The sequence below is a fragment of the Sardina pilchardus genome, chromosome 17, assembly GCF_963854185.1.
Source record: "Sardina pilchardus chromosome 17, fSarPil1.1, whole genome shotgun sequence".
Taxonomy (NCBI): domain Eukaryota; kingdom Metazoa; phylum Chordata; class Actinopteri; order Clupeiformes; family Clupeidae; genus Sardina; species Sardina pilchardus.
The window spans coordinates 15,864,249-15,880,411 of NC_085010.1; positions in this window are offsets into that span (position 1 = coordinate 15,864,249).

Sequence of the window (16,163 nt, forward strand, 5' to 3'; positions counted from 1 at the left end):
AAATGTCAGGACACTCAATGTCAGAATTCGAAAGCAATTATTAGAATATCTCATCTCAAGATGAGACTAGATGATCCATTCTGAAAAAAAAAACACATCTTATATATTTCTCACTGTATGATGAAGCCATTATGCACAGGTCTCATCTCAAGGCACAGCAGAAGATCCATTTTGTGGGAAACTCTTGGACATTTTTGTCCATTATGGAAAGGCTTCCACTCAAATTGCTCAAATAGAAACACCAGAAAATCCATACTGGACAGAAGCTGTAAATGGTCTCAGAACTGGGTAGCCAGCTGTTCAAATATAAAAATGTTAGTGTGTGATAAAGTCTTCATTCCAAGATCCAAAATAAAAAGACATTTGCAGGGTACTTCAGACAACTAAACGCATTGCTTTCTAAACAAAAGTGATATTATGTTAGGATAGCTGATTGTGTTATGCTACTGGTTGAGCATGGATCTGTAGTGGAGAATGTTTTTTTTTAGATGATGATGCTGAAGCCATTAAAAGTTTGGCACAGTCTTGCCAGCACCCTGAACCTCCGTGTCCATGTTTATTATGACCGTCGCGAAGCGTCATGCATACATACACACAGGTACACACACCTTCACATTCATGCATGTACACACACACATGCATAAACACACGCCCAAAGACACACACATACACACCCAATGGACAGGTAGGCGCAGCCACGCACACACGCATCTGCATACACACCCACATGCATGCACCCCCCCCCCCCACAAACACACACAAACATAAACACACACACACACACCAATACCCCCCCCCCCCCCCCCACACACACACACACACACACATTCACAAGTGAACATACACACACACAGACACTTAAAACACACACAAACACACAGGGGCAAGACAAAGACAAGTTCAAGAGACACACAAGATTCAGTACCATGATTCACAGATGAGAGAGAAGACAGATTGAGAGTGCAGTGTACATGTCTAGGATTCTGAAGCAGAGATAACTCTCGCCAACATGCAATATTTAAGTTTAAAGAGAAACTATGAAGGATTGGCGATTTCATCTCCGGTTTCGCTTTCGCTTTTCGTTTTCGCTCGTTTTATGCTTGCACATTTCTCTGCAGAGCTTCCCCTACAGCTTTAGCGTGTATATTTATACGTATAGAAGCTGTATATGAATTGCAAGCGTTGTTCTTCTTGTTCCTTACGCGTCTCAGACTTCCAGATGTAAACAAGGAGCGATCGCCTCCTGCCCACCTGCAAGGTTGCAATAGCGGATAGGGACATTGGGGGCGGGAGGAAATCTGACTGTTTTCAATAAAACTGGTCAGTCAAGCAAAACAACGATTTCTAAGCCATTTTATGACTATGAAAAAGATGCAAAGGGTCTCTTTAAAGCTCCTTATATTCATAACTGAATTATGTTTTTTACAAAGAATTCATGTTGGTATGTAATTTATACTATCTTCATATTCTTTCCTCATATAATGCTCATATAAAATTACAAATACAATGTTTTACACTATAGCGATAGTGTATGTGCTCATCAGTACAGACATAAATAATGACAATAATAAAAAATCATCAAAAGTTTTCAGGAAGAATGCAGCAATCACACAGAAATATATGGCATGAGACAACGCAGCAATTTTGATATAATGTCAAAAAAGCCTGAGCTCCTGTTGTCCAGATGTACCTGAAGTCAGTGTTTACATAAACTAGCACTGGGCCGGCTCTCTTGTAACACATTCTACCATGTATGACCACCGTAAAAAAAGACAGCGCAAGCATGCACTATTTGCTACAGTACACTTATCATAACCTACAGAATTCTGCATGTATCCTTTGACCAGAACAAGCCTTAACCTTTACATTTCACACTTCCCTGGCTCCACCCCACCCCCACCTGTTCTCCTTTGTGGACTTTGAGCAGTGTTAGGTCTGACCATGTCCATTTGAGGACCATCAGTTGTGTGAAGAGAGCTCATACATATGGAATTCCCTCCCACATCATATTTGCATTCTAAAAGCCCTTGCAGCTGATTGGTTAGGTGTAAATTCTAGATGCTAATGGGGCAGGCAAAAGAACTATATTATGAACACACAACAGACTGGGGTCTCAATACTGAAGTCACATTTGGTACACGTATCTACAGGACTACATCTGTCTTGGTACGGAAGGGTTGTTTGATTGCTATTATTCTCTAAACTGACATTTGAAATGTCAGGATCTGACCAGCTCACGACAGTGAAGAAGGAGAATAAAGAAGAATTTGATGATTTCCTACAAGAGTATCTGTTTACAACTAAGAAAGAAAATGAAGAACCTGGGCTGGAACATGAATGTAAGACTGAAATATCCATGCCACTACAGGAAATTAAAAAGGAAGACATATCTTCAGATCTTCATGATCACACAGATTATTTTCCAAGAGGTGAGTTTCTGAACAGTTTGTCTTATGATAAAAAAATTGCAATGTGAGTATATATTATTGCAAACACTAAATTTGTTATCATGTTGTAGGAGACATTCAAAGGAATCAAGCTATTAAATCAGAACACAGGAAGGACAAAGGAAACCAAGTGTGTTACAAGCACTCCTGTAGCCAGGATACTTCATACCAGAAATTACACCAGGAGTTGGAATCCAGGGAAGAACTGCTCACTGACCATCAGATTACAGATTCTGGAGACAAACTACATCAATGTTCTCAGTGTGGAAAAGCCTTTATTAACAAGTACACTCTTATGAAACATCAGAGGACCCATACTGGAGAAAAGCCACATCAGTGTGCTCTGTGTGGAAAGGCCTTTGCATTTAAGTGTTTTCTCACGCTACATCAGAAGACCCATACTGGAGAAAAGCCACATCAGTGTTCTCAGTGTGGGAAGGCCTTTGCATTGAAGGGTAATCTCACGCTACATCAGAAGATCCATACTGGAGTAAAGCCACATCAGTGTTCTCACTGTGGAAAGGCTTTTACACAAAAGGGTAATCTGAAGATACATCAGAGGACCCATACTGGAGAAAAGTCACATCAGTGTTCTCAGTGTGGAAAGGCCTTTACGTTTAAGAATTCACTGAAGAAACATCAGAGGATCCATACAGGAGAAGGGACACATCAGTGTTTGCTGTGTGGAAAGGCCTTTATATTGAAGGGTGATCTCACGGTACATCAGAGGACCCATACTGGAGAAAAGCCACATCAATGTACTCATTGTGGAATGGCCTTTATACGGACGGGTCATCTCAAGGCACATCAGAGGATCCATACTGGAGAAAAGCCACATCAATGTACTCAGTGTGGAAAGGCCTTTACACGGAAGCGTTATCTCAAGGTACATCAGAGGATCCATACTGGAGAAAAGCCACATCAATGTACTCAGTGTGGAAAGGCCTTTACACAGAAGGGTCATCTCAAGGTACATCAAAGGATCCATACTGGAGAAAAGCCATATCAGTGTACTACATGTGGGAAGTGTTTCGGGGACAACTCGTGTCTCAAGAGACACCAGAGGATTCATACTTGAAACAAAAACATACCATACTAGGACTTTCACACAACTGGCTCAATTGAATCAGAAACTTATGATGAACTGAATGACAATTGGATGTGAATTTCCTCTAAACCAAAGAACTGAAGTGAAATCTCAGGACAGCACATCAATGTCAGAATTCGAAAGCAATTATTGGAATATCTCATCTCAAGATGAGACTAGATGTTCTATTCTGAAGAAAAAACCAACACGCAAAGTATGGCATTTATCAATGTGAACGTAATCGTTGCATACGCTCAAATCTCACGTCTAGTCATAACTCGCGTACGCAAGTTTTTCAGGCGGCATAGCACTGTTCAGCAGTAAATCGCCGGTGGATTGCAAAGTTGATGAGTTGAATTTATGGACTATCTTGGACATAACACCTTTCCTGTACATGTGCAGCCTATTTGCTGTAATGTAGCATATTATATTGACACATTTGATGGCTTAGAATAGCCATAGGAGATAATTATAGCCTACTTTCTCTTTGGCAACCGCAACATTTATGAATGATATATTTTGAATTATTTTCAAAGGGCAAATTTTAGTGTCGTATGGTTTTGTAATGAATGTATTTGATGCATTTTCTCTGCGAAAATAAAGTCTGTTGCGCTTAAATCGCTCTAGTTTTCCGCCTTCCTTGATGACAGCTTCTAGCTGTCAAAATTAACAAGGTTCAGCTGGACGTGACTGTGGCTCAAGATCACTAATGATCTCTTTTGGAGGTATAATGCACCTTCATGTTGTAAATTCTAGGGGCGAGGTCATTAAAACGAGCATAATATATGGGCGTGATATTTAAATCATGCTTGTTTCCAGCCGCCACATTTATCAACACACATTTATTCTTACGCTGGAAATGGAGTGATACGAAAGTTTGATGAATCACACGTGAGCCCCGTCGTATAGATGATTTCTGCGCTCAGATGTACGCTGGTTTCTATGCTCAGTTGATAAATGAGGGCCAGTATTACTAAATGCAGTGGACAACTGGAGGGGAAGATCAGTTACAACACAGCATGAATACAACACAAGAAGAATGTTTCTTCATAAACCCATTCTTAAATGCAATTTAGTCAATACATACCCATATACAAATTAGCTCTCACAAAATGATGCACAGAGTGTATTTACACTAATTAAGTAAAATCATCCATAATTGCTGTGGCATGATGCTCTTGTATAGGTGAGGTTGCACATTAACGAAAAAGGTAAAAAAGTGTCCTAATTTGCATAGTGTCTGCAATCCCATCTAAAAACATACTCTTGTATGATCATTTAATATATTTGATACAATTAGCATATTATCTGGGCCTAAAGCCATTAGCTTATTTATGCATTTATAATTGCTAATGTATGTAAATATGCAAATGATGTCATTAACTATGTAAAAATGTGCCAAGCCAAAATAAATATACACAAAAAATTATTATACGCAGAAAATTACTATAGAATCAATTGAGAAAAGTTTGGTAGGGACCTTAATCAGATCGTTCTGGGTTTTGCCCTGTCTATGTGATTTTGCAGATGCCCAAGGATATGGAAAAAGTGTTGATTTCACTTACCAAAAATACATACAAATCTGTATGTTTGTTAAAATGAAGAACTCTGCGCATCAATCCAAAATCGTCTGCTGTTTCAGGTGCTTCTCAGTAGGACTTTCAGGAGAATCAAGTAGGAAGGAGACTGGAGCACACTGATCTCACTTGCAGTCTTTTATTGGTGCAAACAAACTGACGTTTCGACACTACTGTGTCTTCTCATGACTCTGGCTTAATGTATCTAAACAACGATCATAGTCCACCAAATTTCTCTCTTGAGCAGACTTTAAACTATAAATATATCGAACCCAAACTCAAATTATTATGGACGTTATAATGTCATTAAGCGTTTCTGTCCCATTAACGCCTATTGAAATGAAAAAGCTTAATGTGGTTTAATGCACCTAAACAACGATCAGTGTTCTGCCTCTGGCAATTATAGTTTTAGTTACGCAGTTTAGTGCCATCTAGTGGTTCCTTTTGATATGCAGTTGTTATGACAGCCCCACTGTATTGTTTGATTTATGACCATAGCCATAGCAACAAGGACAACCATTTTTGATATTGTTAAGCAGCAGATGTGTGTTGAGTTTTTGCTGAATTGTTATCTTTCAACATCCTTTGTGTTTAAGCCCTCGACAAGCATCGTCCGTAAGTTTAATAATTGCTTACTTAAAGTAGATTATACATTTTGTGAAATTATTGGGTAGTTTCTCATAATTCTATCTTTATTTGATAATTCCATGCTGCCTTCTGTTTACTGATCAGCTACTGCTGGATGCCTTTTCACTGGTGTTAGCTTATAGTATATTTCTTAAATATAGAATACTGAATACATGTATTGTATCATTTTCAGTTTTACTCATTATTCATTAAAACCGGAGCTTGGAGGCTAAATCCTGACTCGTGAGTTTTCTTGAAGGAGTTAGGCTGGCTGTCAAACTGTGTTCGAAACACACAGAGAGGACAGTACAGTAAAAGGACGTCTCTCAAAGAGGTAAACCATCACAACAACGGAGGTATGTCAGACAAACAATCACACCACTCTGGTGGTTCAAAAGCAACAAAATCGTCTGCAGCAGCAGCAGCCCGCGCCAAAGCAGAAGCAGCTAAAGCTCGTGCAGCCTTTGCAGAGAAAGAGGTTGCAATGAAAATAGATAAAGCCAGACTGGAAGCAAATCTAGAGGCCCTCAGTCTGGAAAAAGAGGCTGCTGCCGCAATAGCAGAGGCTGAAGTGCTAGAAGCTGCAGCAGAATTTGCAAATGAGGGATCCTCTGCATCACATATAATAAGCCAAGATGATATCGGTGGCCTAAGAGAGCTATTCTCTGCAGAGAGTGTAGAGGAGCGTACACGAGACTATGTACACACATTATCCATGATGACCCCAAACACAGAGCCAGTCAGTGCTACCAAACATTATGTGCCTGAGGCCCGCATAGGACATGGAGAGCCTCCACTCACTGGAGGAGGACACATTCATAGTTCTAAAATACCACATCAGCCACAGGAATCATACAAGAACCCATACTCACACGTACATACACAAGATTATAGTCCTCCTACAAGGCCTACAACTGTTAAAAGAGAGAAAGCACATTACAAACCACAACCCGACAACACACCAGGATTTAATGGATTTCCCTTCTCTCCCTACATACCCGCGCCGCCACTAATTAAGCAACATCCACCTGACGACATGATAAATATGGCTAGATATTTGGCACGCAGGGAAATAGTCAGCACAGGCCTAAAACAATTTGACGATTGTCCAGAGTCATACAGGGCGTGGAAGTCATCCTTCCTAAACACCATTAACGACCTGAACCTTTCTGCAAGCGAAGAGTTAGATCTGCTGACAAAATGGCTGGGCAAAGAATCCTCCAACTATGTCAAACGGCTCCGGTCTGTCCACATAGGGAATCCCATTGCGGCCCTGCAAATGGTCTGGACACGGCTGGAGGAAGTCTACTGCTCTCCTGAAGCTATTGAGCAGGCTCTTCTTAAAAGGCTAGACAACTTTCCCAACATTTCTAATAGGGACTACCATAAACTAAGAGAGTTAGGGGATCTTTTAATGGAGCTGCTCTCTGCAAAGGAAGATGGATATCTACCAGGGCTCACAGTGCTAGACACAGCCCGTGGCATTAATCCCATTGTGGAGAAGCTGCCTTTTGGGCTACAAGAAAAGTGGATCTACCAAGGGTCTAAATTCAAAAGAGAACACAATGTCACATATCCTCCATTCTCTTTCTTCACTGATTTTGTTTGTCTTAATGCAAAAATAAGAAACGACCCAAGCTTTGCTCTGTCCAACACCAGCTTTAATTCACATGACAGGTCTACACCAAAATTCAAGACTAAAATACCTGTGTCAGTGCATAAGATAGATGTAGATTCCCCTACTAGTCATGACGCTGACACCAGCCAGATGGATGATGTGGCTAAACACTGCCCTATCCATAACAAGCCCCACCCCCTCAAGAAATGCAGAGGCTTCAGACTAAAGACGCTAGACGAAAGAAAAGCACTTCTAAAAGAGCAAGGCATATGCTTTAAGTGCTGCGCTTCTAACTCTCATCTAGCAAAACAGTGTAAAGCTATTCTGAAATGTGTGGAGTGTGACAGTGGAAGTCATATCAGTGCTCTGCACCCAGGCCCACCCCCCTGGTCATCACAGACTGCCGTGCCTCATGTAAAGGACGGCGGGGAGGGAGAAGAACAAAAACAATCTACCAATGTCAGCGCAAACTGCATGGAGGTCTGTGGAGAAGGCCGCGCTGGGAGGTCATGTGCCAAAATTTGTCTTGTTAAAGTCTATCCACACGGGAAACCTGAAACGGCTACAAGAATGTACGCTATGCTCGATGATCAGAGCAACAGGTCATTAGCAAGGTCTGAATTCTTCGATCTCTTTGGTGTTTATGACACCGAAGCTCCATACTCCTTGAAGACCTGTGCTGGCGTAGTGGACACGTGTGGCAGAAGAGCTGAAGGTTTCTACATAGAACCAATTAGTGGGGGTAACAGCTTTGCACTCCCCACTCTGATTGAATGCAATGAGAATGATAACAGGGCCGAAATACCGACAACCGAAGTGGCCCTACAACACCCACACTTAAAGTCTATCGCATCACAAATCCCGCAGCTAGATCCAAATGCTCACATTCTCCTACTACTAGGCAGAGACGTGCTAAGAGCACATAAAGTCAGACAACACATTAACGGGCCTAATGACGCCCCCTTTGCTCAGAGGCTAGATCTTGGCTGGGTCTTAGTAGGGGAGATGTGCTTGGGAAATGTCCATAAGCCGAACGTCTACAGTGCAAAGACCAATGTGCTGGAAAATGGACGCCCTTCATTATTCACTCCATGCCCTAGTCACATACAAATCAAAGAAATCTCTCACACACAGACAAACAGAGCTAAAGAAAAAACTTTAGGGAATCTGGTCTTTCAGAAAACTAAAGATGACAACAAACTTGCTCTTTCTATAGAAGATGAGTCATTTCTGAAAATTATGGATGAACACATGTATAAAGATGAGGCCAACAGCTGGGTCGCACCTTTACCCTTTAGACACGCCCGGCCACGCCTTCCTAATAATAAGCCACTGGCTCTCAGTCGTCTTTCCTCTCTGCGCCGCACTTTGGAGAAGAAACCTACAATGAAGGAACAATTTCTGGGCTTCATGCAGAAAATCCTCGACAATGATCATGCTGAGGTTGCACCACCACTTCGAGAGGATCAAGAATGCTGGTATTTACCGACATTTGGTGTATATCACCCGAAGAAGCCTGACCAGATCAGGATTGTTTTCGACTCCAGCGCACAACACTATGGTGTTTCTCTTAACGATGTTCTGCTCACCGGGCCAGACTTAAATAACAGCCTGTTAGGTGTCCTGATCCGCTTCCGGAAGGAGCTAGTGGCCATAACAGCAGACATCCAACAGATGTTTCACTGTTTTGTGGTGAGAGAGGACCACAGAGATTACTTGAGGTTCTTATGGCATCGTGACAATGATCTCACAAAGGACATAGTGCAATACCGTATGAAAGTCCATGTCTTCGGCAACAGCCCCTCTCCTGCCGTGGCGACATATGGACTGAGACGAGCTGCCCGAGAGAGTGAACAGGAGTATAACACAATGCTGCGGGGCATTTCATAGAGCGCAACTACTATGTGGATGACGGGCTCATCTCACTGCCCACAGAAGCCGAAGCCATTCATCTTCTTCAGAGAGCACAGACCTTGCTATCGGAGTCGAACCTGAGGCTGCACAAAATTGCCTCTAACAGCCCTGATGTCTTGAAGGCCTTCTCCAAAGAGGATCATGCCAAAGACATAAAAGATCTCGATTTTGATGGAGAAACAACACACACACAGCGCAGCCTCGGGCTTACATGGGAAATTGTTACAGACACATTCAGCTTTCAGGTGTCAGAGAACGACAAGCCTTACACACGACGTGGTGTACTGTCAACTGTAAATAGCCTATATGACCCCCTTGGCTTTGCAGCACCTGTGACAATACATGGAAGGCTCTTGCTTAGGGAACTTTCAGTGGACAGCATGGAATGGGACTCACCTCTGCCTGAAAATAAGAGGATGGAATGGGAAGCATGGCGTAGTTCACTAAAAGACCTCAAGGAGCTCCATGTGCCTCGGACCTATACACCACAGTCTCTGTCAAAGGCTAAAAGAAAAGAGATCTGCATGTTTTCAGATGCATCCACCAAGGCTATTGGTGCTGTGGCCTACCTCAAGACCATCAGTGAAGATGGGGCCTGCCAGATAGGATTCATTTTGGGAAAGGCAAAGTTAGCTCCACAAGTAGACCTCACAATACTACGACTTGAATTGTGTGCTGCAGTGCTGGCAGTTGAGATGGCTGAACTCATTGTGGAAGAGATTGACTTTGAGCCAGACGCCATACACTTCTACTGTGATAGTAGAGTTGTTCTAGGATACATATACAATGAAACCAAACGCTTCTATGTGTATGTGCATAACAGAGTACAAAGAATAAGACAATTCACCAGTCCAGAGCAGTGGCATTATGTGTCTACTGAGCACAATCCAGCAGACCATGCTTCAAGGTCAGTGTCAACATCACAGCTGGCGAGCACTTCTTGGCTGACAGGACCAGCTTTCCTACGCAAACAGCATGACTTGAGCACAACCAATCAGGACCCGTTTCACTTGATCGATCCAGATTGTGATGCCGACATCCGGCCTGAAGCAGCAACATACGTCACCCAAACAAGCCTAAAAGAGCTTAGCCCTGAGCGCTTTGAGAGATTCTCAAGATGGATCACCGTCTGTAAAGCAGTTTCATCTCTCATTCATGTGGCCCGTTCATTCAAGTCTGCTTGTGCTGGGAAAGACTCTAAATGCAAAGGATGGCATCACTGTAATCAGCACCCTACAGCTGATGAACTGTCACAAGCTACCAAAATCATCATTCAGTCTGTGCAAAAGGTGACTTTTCCTGAAGAGATCAAGGCACTATCTCAAAATAGCATGGTGTCTAAAAACAGTCCGCTTTCAAAGCTGAATCCCTTCTTGGATGAAGACGACATGATTAGAGTTGGTGGCAGACTAACTAATGCACAGCTGGGCAATAATGAGAGGCATCCCCTTATCCTACCTGGTGGCCATTACATCTCCTTACTTCTGATCCGCCATCACCATGAGAGAGCCATCCATCAAGGGCGTCACTTTACTGAAGGAGCCATACGTGCAGCAGGACTGTGGCTAGTAGGTGGGAAGAGAGCTATTAGTAAGGTGTTACACAAGTGTATCTTCTGCAGGAAGCTTCGTGGCAGTGTGGAGAGGCAGAAGATGGCAGATCTGCCTGAAAAACGTCTCTGTGTGTCACCACCATTCACTAACGTTGGATTGGATGTTTTCGGCCCATGGAGCATAACTGCCCGTCGAACCAGAGGTGGGCAGGCCCAGAGCAAACGTTGGGCGGTTCTATTCACCTGTATGAGCATTCGTGCTGTCCATATTGAAGTCATCGAATCTATGGATAGTTCAAGCTGCATCAATGCTATAAGGAGGTTTTTTGCCATTCGAGGCCCAGCAAAGACGCTCCACTCTGATTGTGGCACTAATTTCATTGGAGCCAGCAAGGAGCTTGGATTTGATAAGGTGATGGAAGAATCAAGTGTCAAAAGCTTCTTCAGCCAAGAAGGCTGTACATGGCAGTTCAATCCCCCCCATGCATCTCACATGGGAGGGGTTTGGGAGCGCATGATAGGAGTGGCTCGTAAAATACTGGACTCCATGTTGATGCAGACTAAGATAGCTCTTTCACATGAAGTCCTCTGCACCTTGATGGCCGAAGTGTCCGCCGTCATGAATGCCAGACCGCTTGTCCCTATCCAAACTGATCCAGACATGCCTTTCCTCTTAACACCTTCCACATTGCTTACTCAAAAGAGCGACTTTCTGTTGCCGCCTGCAGACTTTGGCGAAAAGGATCTCTACAAAAGACAATGGATGCAGGTGCAGAATATGGCCAACAGGTTCTGGAACAGGTGGAGAGCAGAGTACCTCCAAACACTGCAACCGCGTCGAAAGTGGCTAGATGAGCAGCGCAACATTCAAGTAGGTGACCTCGTCCTACTGCGGGATGCTCAAGCAGCTCGCAATACTTGGCCCATGGCAGTCATCACAGCTGTTTTCCCTAGTCAAGATGGGAAAGTCCGGAAAGTAGAGTTAAAGGTGACAAAAGAAGGAGCCATCAAGACGTTTCTGAGGCCTGTGTCAGAGATCATCTTGCTGATGGGAAAAGAAGAGTAAACGTATCCTTTTCTTGTTGATTTGACATCTTACAGATGCCAGACGGGGAGTGTTCTGCCTCTGGCAATTATAGTTTTAGTTACGCAGTTTAGTGCCATCTAGTGGTTCCTTTTGATATGCAGTTGTTATGACAGCCCCACTGTATTGTTTGATTTATGACCATAGCCATAGCAACAAGGACAACCATTTTTGATATTGTTAAGCAGCAGATGTGTGTTGAGTTTTTGCTGAATTGTTATCTTTCAACATCCTTTGTGTTTAAGCCCTCGACAAGCATCGTCCGTAAGTTTAATAATTGCTTACTTAAAGTAGATTATACATTTTGTGAAATTATTGGGTAGTTTCTCATAATTCTATCTTTATTTGATAATTCCATGCTGCCTTCTGTTTACTGATCAGCTACTGCTGGATGCCTTTTCACTGGTGTTAGCTTATAGTATATTTCTTAAATATAGAATACTGAATACATGTATTGTATCATTTTCAGTTTTACTCATTATTCATTAAAACCGGAGCTTGGAGGCTAAATCCTGACTCGTGAGTTTTCTTGAAGGAGTTAGGCTGGCTGTCAAACTGTGTTCGAAACACACAGAGAGGACAGTACAATCAGTGATCACCAAAATTCTCTCTCATATTACTTCTCAAGCACAAACTCTAAAAAAATTGGGCCCAAACTCCAATAATTAAGAACGTTATCTGACATTAAGCATTGTATAGGCCTATGGCTTAACGTGGAATAAGGTTGGAAAACAACGACCAATGATGACCACATTTCTCTCTCATATTACCTCTCATAAGCACATAAAACTCGAAATAAATATCAAAACCGAACTCAAATAATTATGGACATTATCTGACATTAAGCGTTTCTGTCTCATTGACGCCATATTGAAAGGAAAAAGCTTAACGTGGCTTAATGCACCTAAACAACGATCATTGATCACCAAATTTCTCTCTCATATTACTTCTCATAAGCACATCAAACACCGACAAGCACCGATGAACGATTTCACAGCGCAGCAGAGCGCAGGGTTAAATGTAACACACACTTTTTATGTAGGCTAGATGTAACACGCACAAGCCTTCTTAAACTGCATGCTTTTGAAAGTTAACATAGCCTAATGGAAATGTTCAAAATAACTAGCCTACTTTTGGCTCGCTCATCCCCGTTTAGCTAATGGCAAACTGTCCAAAACATTGCGTTCGTTTTTTGTGACTTGGCCTATGAAGCATATCCGTGATAAGTTGAGCAGACACTGCTGTTTCATTGAAAGCTCTCCCTCTCCATTGACCAGAGTGTTTTTCCTGCATGAGCCGAACCTGCATGTTATTAGGGCGGTCTTATGCTGCCCCCCTGCGGTTGCAGTTTTAATTACAATGCCGCACCCTTCGGCATTACCGATGTGCGGGAAAAAAAGGAGCATTCTCAACCCGTACCATCTGTAATGCTCATATAAAATTACAAATATAATGTCTTAGACTATAGCGATAGTGTATGTGCTCATCAGTACAGACATAAATAATGATAATAATACAAAATCATCTAAAGTTTTCAAGAAGACTGCAGCAATAACCTAGAAATATATGGCATGAGACAACACAGCAATTTTGATATAATGTCAAAAAAGCCTGAGCTCCTGTTGTCCAGATGTACCTGAAGACAGTGTTTACATAAACTAGCACTGGGCCGGCTCTCTTGTAACACATTCTACCATGTGTGACCACGGTAAAAAAAGACAGCGCAAACACGCACTATTTGCTACAGTACACCTATCATAACCTACAGAATTCTGCACGTATCCTTTGACTTTAACAAGCCATAACCTTTACATTTCACACTTCCATGGCTCCACCCCACCCCCACCTGTTCTCCTTTGTGAACTTTGAGCAGTGTTAGGTCTGACCATGTCCATTTGAGGACCATCAGTTGTGTGAAGAGAGTTCATACATATGGAATTCCCTCCCACATCATATTTGCATTCTAAAAGCCCTTGCAGCTGATTGGTTAGGTGTAAATTCTAGATGCTTATGGGGCAGGCAAAAGGACTATATTATGAACACACAACAGACTGGAGTCTCAATACTGAAGTCACATTTGGTACACATACTGTATTTACAGGACTACATCTGTCTTTGTACTGAATGGTTGTTTGATTGCTATTATTCTCTAAACTGACATTTGAAATGTCAGGATCTGACCAGCTCACGGCAGTGAAGAAGGAGAGTGAAGAAGAATTTGATGATTTCCTACAGGAGAATCTGTTTACAACTAAGAAAGAGAATGAAGAACCTGGGCTGGAACATGAATGTAAGACTGAAATATCCATGCCACTACAGGAAATTAAAAAGGAAGACATGTCTTCATCAGATCTTCATGATCACACAGATTATTTTCCAAGAGGTGAGTTTTTGAACAGTTTGTCTTATGATAACAAAAAATTGCAATGTGAATATATATTATTGCAAACACTAAATTTGCTATCATGTTATAGGAGACATTCAAAGGAATCAAGCTATTAAATCAGAACACAGGAAGGAAAAAGGAAACCAAGTGTGCTACAAGCACTCCTGTAGCCAGGATACTTCATACCCAGTGTTGGGGAGTAACGCATTACATGTAATTGAGTTACGTAATTTAATTACAAAATAAATGTAACAGTAATATATTACAGTTACTGTAGAAAAATGTGTAATTCAATTACAGGTACTTTTGACATTTTTCAAAATTACAATTTGAATTACATCTCAATATTGTAAGCAAAACCTTGCAAAGAATATTGTATGTAAAAAGAACTGTTTCCCTCCACAGCCATAGTTTGATATGGGACCTTCTGATAGGCTCTATCACGTCTACAGAGCCATCAGCGTAGGCCTACATGCCTGCCTGTAAACGTGTTATAATTATCATTATCAAAAAATGTGATGCTAATTCATGTATTGAATGCCCTTGCTGCCTTGTGCGATTGTACAGAACTGCTCGGCAGCCTGTAGACCAAGGCCGAAATCTTCGCATGGATTTGGGGACTATATATGTCATTAAAAAATCGGAAAAGTAATCAATAAGTAATCAAAAGTAATTAGTTACGTTACTCAGAAAAAGTAATTCAAATAATTACACTACTATTACATTTTAAACAGGGTAACTTGTAACTGTAACACATTACATTTCTAAAGTAACCTTCCCAACACTGGAGCTAAGTAGTCATATCCATATCTAGAAGAAAATCCCCTGGACACGACCAGCAGTCTCGTGCCCATGCCCCGATGCTATCAAACATGTCGGGCCATACAAACTATAGGCCTACTGGGTACCATTATGAGTTGCTGCGATGAAATGTAGGCAAAATGGACTAGACTGCCACATCATTTTTTTTTTCACTTTGATTTTAGGGGGGTCTTTGAACTCCTCTGCAAATTTTTGCCTTTGTATTTCCATCCCTAAAATATGATGTGGTATCCTTTTCTTCCTAACACATACCCAGTCCATATCAGTAGGCTATAGATATCCAGCATGTTTCTCCAATTGAGATCTGATGTGTTTTCAAAGTTTTCTCTTATTTATTTTTTTTTTTTATCAGTGTATAGTCAGAGTTAAAAGTTAAGGCTTCTCAGAAAGAGAAGGTAGAATGTGAATTTATTGATGATGTAGCCATACACTAAATATTGCATTTTTTTTTACCGCCATGGGGCACTGTTGACCGCATTTCCGAGATGACAGGTTAATGGTGTCTTATGACTTAGGCTATTAAATCAGTAGATATTGTACTTTTTAAATTGTCTCCCTTTTTAACAACTTGACTTGTTTGAAGTTGATTTAGTTGATTCTATGTAACTTACTTTTAAAGTTAAAAAATATGCTGTCATTCTACAGAAACGGGCGCTTTTGGCAAACCAAAATGTCCAAAAAAACATTTCCTTTTTTACAATCCATAGCTCCATTATTTTACATTTAAGTTAGCCTCCATTGCTATAAGATTAGGAAGCATTGCAATTAATCAAACCTGATTCTTTCATACTGATGCACTACTGCGCAAAAGCCCCTGTTACTGTCCCCCGCCGCATCTCCATTTATGTCCGTCTGTCTGATACATGTCACGTAGGCCTATGCTTTTTTGCATGTCGCTGTTTCACACCGGAACCGCATCAGCAACAACAATCACGTTGCCTGACAGATGTCACGTATATCATTCACAGAAACTGTTCTAATGGTGACATTTGCAGAAGAACGCCAGCCTGTCCCTATCCCATGCTTACCACTTTTACGGGGGACGATCG